Raw genomic sequence first — 6,655 nt, 5'->3', positions numbered from 1 at the left:
AGAGATTTGCTGTATTGTATATAAAAGTGATGTTTTATTCAGTATTTTAACATTACAAAGTGACTTCAGAGGGCGCTACCTCAAAAGGATTTTGTACTTAACTCGAAAAAAGTGTAAAAAAAAAAAATGTCAACAGCAAGTTTATCGATAATAGTGCTGCCATTTATAATAAGGGTTTTTGATAGTATTTTTGATCTTTGTATAACATGATTGTATTTTCATTTTGTTGCATTTAACACGACGGAAGTGAATTTTCCAAGAAGCTCTTAATAAGCGTTTGCTCACCACATGGTGATTGTCTGTACATAGTAATGGTTACACTCATACTTTTTAAAGTTTAGTTGTTCAATGTTACATTCTGAAGGGTGTGTAACAGAGCGGATATTGAAAAACAAAGTGATGATTGACAGAATCTTTTGCCACTTTTAACAGAGTTTTCTTTCTTTTTTTTCTGGATTAAATGAATAAGAGTTAATAGAAAAGAAACACTGTTGAACTTTGTTATTTATATTTTACCACAATTTTCCTGTATATGCTGCTGTGCAGAATAACAACATATGAATTCACTAGAGAAATAAAAAACTTATCAAATATGTGTAGCCTTGTGGTCATTGTGTGTGTGTGTCTGTTTTTTTTCTGCTCCTCTGTAGATCACAGGATGTGGAAGAGTCTCAGGTTCCAGTTCCAGACTGAGTGATGTTGTGGTTTACAGACGGAATGATAAGCCAGAGGGAGTTAAACATACAGTACATGGTGTAATATTTAGCTACATCTAGTGGTTAAGTTGTGTTGTGGTTCAGTACCTTCCCAAAAAATGTTAATGGAAAAAACATGGCGATTCAACATGGCTGCCTACATGAAGAAGACCCACTGATAATGTCAATGAAAAGCAGACATTCAGTAAAAAGTACAATGAAAACTAGTTAATTATAGACTCATTAACCATCTATGAATATTTGTATAGATCTAAGAATGACAATATTTTGGATTCCTGTTAGCTATCATACCACTAATATTAAACTCTCGATCTTTTTCTGGGCTAACTCGAAGGCAATATGCCTTTCTTCCTCACTTGTGCAGCCCAGTTTTAATTTGCAATTTTTCATAAAGCAGCTAATAAATCAAAACAACTAACTGGGACACATTACGATGCATTATTGTTGCTTTGTGAATGACTCAAAATAAGGCTATGGCCAAAAACCTGCTTTATGGGCAAAATGAGAGTTAGGAACTTGCTTTGTAACCAAAGTTTAAAACTATGAAAAGCTGTGTCTGTTTCCTTTTTACAATCTAAAGCAAAACCACATTTACAGCTCTGTTAACTCCATGCCTTAATAAGTCACTCAAACACAGGCTGTGTGTGGATTAAGTGCTAAGCTCTTGTGCGTGTGCTGCAAACAAACGTTCGGTAAAGAAAATCTCTCGCTGTAACATTTGCTCTGAGGAAAACCTTTGCCCGCTCTCTCAGAGATTGCTCTCTGAAGGACGAACACAGTGCCATGCTTGTTTCCAGCTCGGCCTACACTTGAATATCTTGGCTTCTGCTTCAGCATTTGAACAGATCATGTTTGCAAAGAAGCTGATTGAGAGGCTGGCCCTCTGCAGGCTTCACTGCCACTGACATCTTTGAATCATATTCTCTGGAAGGTTATGGAAACAAAGGAAACAAATTGAACCACTTGAGTGAGCGCAATACTGTTTATATTGGCAAGATACACAATACTGCCACGTCATTCCTGTCAGTTTTTGTCAGTTTGAAGGCCTACATTTAGCTGTAGTTGCTATACATTTAGCTAACGTTATCTATTTTGGATCAACGTTGTGATTTTTTCAGCTAATATGTAGCTTCTCTGTATTCAGCCCAACTGGTGTGTGTTTGAGATACCTAGAAGGATTTTTTTTTCTTCTTAAAACTTGGTTTTGTTTTTGTAATGGTTGACTTTTTTCATCAGCTAATAGCAACTTTTGGCTAATATCTCATATATTGAGTGTTACCTATGCTTCTTCCTTTCTTGGTTGCAACGTTTACAGGTCATCTTTTACTGCAATAATCTGTTTCCCTGCCTTTTAGCTTGCTACCTTTGTGTAGCCACCCTAAAGCTAACTCAAGCTACCCAATTTGTCTGGGCTAATTGGTAGACATTTTTGGTTGACTTGAGGCCATATTTTTACATTTTACTCGCCTGAATGTACATTTTGCAGCTCTGGCAAACCACCCATAAACATCCCTTGTGAACCATGCATTTTCTTCTGCTTAAGTGTTGAAGCTGTTAGAGCCCAAAGAACACAATTACAGTACAACCACAATGATTCCATGAAGGGTTTTCCTCTCTTTGAGTTTGTCTCAAAGGGAAAACAGCAACCTCATAAAAGCTGCTGACACTGCATCAAGACAACTGTACGTACATTAGCCTGAAGCATCTGAATGCATGGTGTCATCCACACCTTGGCTGTTCCTCCCTCTTTGCTTCCCTGCCTCCTTCTGCTCCTCTCCCTCCTGTATTGGTGCATCTCTCCAGCTGAGACCGTGGCATTAAAAATGGATGACTACTAAGTGCAACAGGGATTTATCTCTGTGAGAACAGTGGTGAAAAGGCCTAGCGGGCTTGCGTTTCAGGCGAACGCAGCCAGCTAACAGGTCTTATTCCCTCTATGCCTCAGCGTCCATTAGCTCACTCTGCAGACAGGGCCCATATAATCTAGTTAGTCCCACCATTTATGTATCTGTCATGATCATATAATGTGTCTTAGCTGGACGGCTGGTTTGATGTGCAACGTGCAATTTGTCTTCCCGCAATTCAAATCTTTCTGCAGAGCTGGAAAGACAGGAGTGTTAGCAAACAGTTAAGTTTAAAGATGAGAATTTATCTTTCTCTTTTATCTCAGGTGTTTAGTTATCACCCAGAATGCGGCCACTGGATTCCTCCCTGGGCAGGTCATTAAGATTTAGCTAATGCTCTGCAGCAGTAGTTAGTCTTTGCTGTTAATGTCTTTTACAGGATTCATTAATTCTCACTGGTCTTCACTGCAGTGCACGGAAGGAAAGAGCTTTACAGTCGAATGGCTGCAGTTAGTGTACAGTAAATTGGTGGTTATGGAGTTTAATTGGTAAACGTTTCACCACAAGACTGTTAGATCGGCATAAGTGCTTTTTAAACATACACTTTAATAAATGGACTCGGCATTGGAATCAGAGACTGAAGGAGCAGACTCTGTTTCCAGAAAAGCTGGAACGTTGTTTGTGTTTCAGCATTAAATACATTGAAATAATGATCTAAAGTTAACAATAATCTTATATATCTTATTATACTATATATATATATGAAATATATATATATATATATATATATTTCATCGCTTCCACACTCAATTGCTGGCAAAGCGAGATAAACTTTGCCCTACAGTCAAACAACTGGTCAAAATAAATAGTTATTTCTTAATATGTACTGCCACTGAAAATAAAAAATAAAACATCGAAGTAATATATTACATTTAACTCAGTAACTTCACTTTTAAAATGTCACTTTTTTTTATTGGGGAACCACCGCCACAATGACTTCATTCCCTTTGTTTTGTAATGACATCAGCTGAGCTCACCAGTTCCTGTTTTTGCAGTTTTGGTCTGCAGAGACAACAGTCCTCTGCAGTAAATAACAACATGTCTTCTCACTGTTGTGACATTTTGACCTTTTGTTGACCACTGGTGTCAAACATAAGCCCCTGTGAGTTGGTACGGTAATGCAAGTGCAAACATGTAATTTATACAGCACTTCTCTCTTTCACTGACCTGATTATGCTGCAATATAGGGGAGTGACTGAGAGTGATCTGGATAATGTACGCACCGCTTCTGTCAGATCCCACATGATGACATACGGCCCTCAATCACGGCACACTGTAGAAGCTAGATTTATGCCTTCTGGCTTTACACAATCCAGCGATGATTAGAAAATGAAGTCTATGATGCAATTAAATGAACGATCAGTTTAAATATTAATAAATAGAAATCCGATCCTTGCTGAGACAAATCCAACTGTAGAGCTACAGCATAGTATGTGGGGGTGTGAGTATGCCAGTATTCTATGTAAATATTGCATGTAGATATGTGAGAATATTTATAACCATATCATATAAATCTGTGAATTATAGGTGGAGATGGATTTTCTGGAGCATATGCCCACGTATGACTGGATATTAACATAAATAAATATAACTATTCACATTACAAACACTGAAATGAATGAAAGTGCGATGAGCTGTTTATAATGGTCTTTGTGGTTTTGAATGTGTGAATGTGTTGAAGGAGTGATGGTATGTCAATTAGCCATTTTGCAGATTAAATTGTATCAGTTTTGTTTTCAGATTATTTTTGTAATGCTTTTCGTGTTTTGGATTTTGAAGGTTTTTAGTTTTATCTACCCACTGGTACACTATGAAGAAGACAAGTATTGGGTCAGACTGTATATATGAGTTGTGCAGTCAGACGGACTGATGGGTTCTGGGTAGTGGTGGTGCTACATTAGAAATCAGCTTTAACCTCTTCCATACTGTGAAGTAGAATAAACATGTTAACATATTTTAAGTTTACATGGTTTGGATATGTACTGGAAAGATGGTGGCTATATTTCAGGGATGTTGGAGCTGCCAAACAAAGGCAAAAAAAGATAACCCCCTAAAGGAAGTACGTGATTACAGTGAAGGAGCAGCAGATGAATGGTGTGAAAATAGAGGTGGTGAGAAATAGTGTGAGAGTTTCGGAGAAAAGGAAAATGCTTGAAGTGTAGACTCAACTATCTATTTTTTTTTCACACTTTACTATATTTTTACTCTCTCCAGGTGAGATATTGCAATGTTAAAACCCATATCGAACTCATTATTGAATAAATCTGCCTTTTGGCAGTGATACACAAAGGAGCTTATCACTGCAAACCAAATGTGTTCCATTCAAGTCAAACCCAATTCTAATGTGACTCTGCTCCCCAGCCCGTGCTAATTGACAATTTACCTAGCAGGATTCTCTTTCACTGACCCCCCTGACATCAGCGTGTAAGGATGATAATAAGTCACAGATCTGCAGAGTTCATTTATTGTCCCTCCATTTCCCAGAATACATTTGTAATAAGGATGTTGCTGTTGCCTAGCAACTCCTGGAGATAAAATTGGACAGCAGCTGAGCATGAAAGTCATTCCACAGAGTGGGGTAAAGAGGACAGTATCCTCAGACCCATTACATTAGACACCCATTTGGTGCCAGTGTGATTTTGAAATTGGAAGAAGTCTTCTTCAAAAAATCTTCCAGATTCTGCTGTACTTTAAACTAAATGTCACCAGGTTCTGAAAGGTATTACAAAAGCATTCAAACCCGCCTGGTGACACTTTTTTGTGCTGTTCATTCGCATAGGATAGCTTGATAAAAGTCAGGTGTTATTGGACTCTCGGTCAGCGTGGACGCAGTGACCGCTGGCAGAGCTCAGTGATCAACAGCTCCGTCCATCTGAGGCCGGATTACAGCTTTGTGGCTGTAATAGAAATTTCAGAAAGGATTTATTTGAAACCAAAACCCGCTGGTGTTTAACTGAGGTCGACACGTTATTAAGTTTCTATCGCAGCGTGAACAGCTTATTTCTCAGCGGCTGTTTGGCTGCTGCAGATGTACTGTCAGCTGAAATGATCTTCCAAGTTTCTAGTGCCTTTTGGTGAGGATCGATTGAAAACAGGACCAATATGTGGTGTTCAACATCTATTGAGCAAGTGCTATTTATATCTTTTTAAGGCTCCTTTGTTTTTGGGTCAGGCTGCTGTAACAGCCCTTTTTTAGATATCACGTTGGCATAAATGTCTTTGTAAAAGCCCTAATAGATTTGCAACTCTGGAAGTTTGTAGGTGACATCACACTGATTGAAATATATGAGTTCTTTAAATTGCCCATTTAGTAGGAATCAGGTGGAAGCAGATCAGCTGACAGTATGCACCTTGTAAACAGTGTCTAATGCTTAATACACCACACAAAAAGACTCTTGCTATAAAAATAAATGCCTTCCCGAGTTCATGAGGTGTTACCTTTAAAGTCATAAAGTTATAAAAAAAAAAATCACAATTTATGTCATGAAATAAAATATTCTGTTTTATCACCATTCTAATCTGATGCAGAACTTACAAGTTGTTTCCCCCATAGTTGTTACTATACCAAGAGTGCTGACATACACAGCACAGTACACTAGCTCTCACCCTCTTAATGGTCATTGTTCCTTACATTAATGCTCACACCATCTGCACTTTCCTGCCTTAAGGACACAATGGTTTCTCATAGTAACACTCCAGCTGCTCGGTACTGATCCTACTCATACTGAGAGTGCACAGATTCACATATAGTATTCTGCACTGTAGCCCATTCACAAATTATATTTAAGCATTTGTGCTATTTCCACTTCCCCGCACACCCCAGCTGTCATTTACTAAACATGTCATGTGCTGGTCACCAGCCCCACTGCAGGGCCGCATTTAGAGTCATGAAACACTGTGGCATTTTTGGTTTATTTCCAGTGTCTGATTAACTATAATCCCCGATGGTCATGTTAACAGACATTTGGACTAAAAATGGGAACTTGGACAAACTCGTCACAAAAAGGCCATCTGCTGTGCCGGGATGCAGACTAG

Source organism: Cynoglossus semilaevis, chromosome 15 (genome assembly GCF_000523025.1).
Source record: "Cynoglossus semilaevis isolate Cse_v1.0 chromosome 15, Cse_v1.0, whole genome shotgun sequence".
Classification (NCBI taxonomy): Eukaryota; Metazoa; Chordata; class Actinopteri; order Pleuronectiformes; family Cynoglossidae; genus Cynoglossus; species Cynoglossus semilaevis.
Note: the sequence above shows the minus strand (reverse complement) of the source record.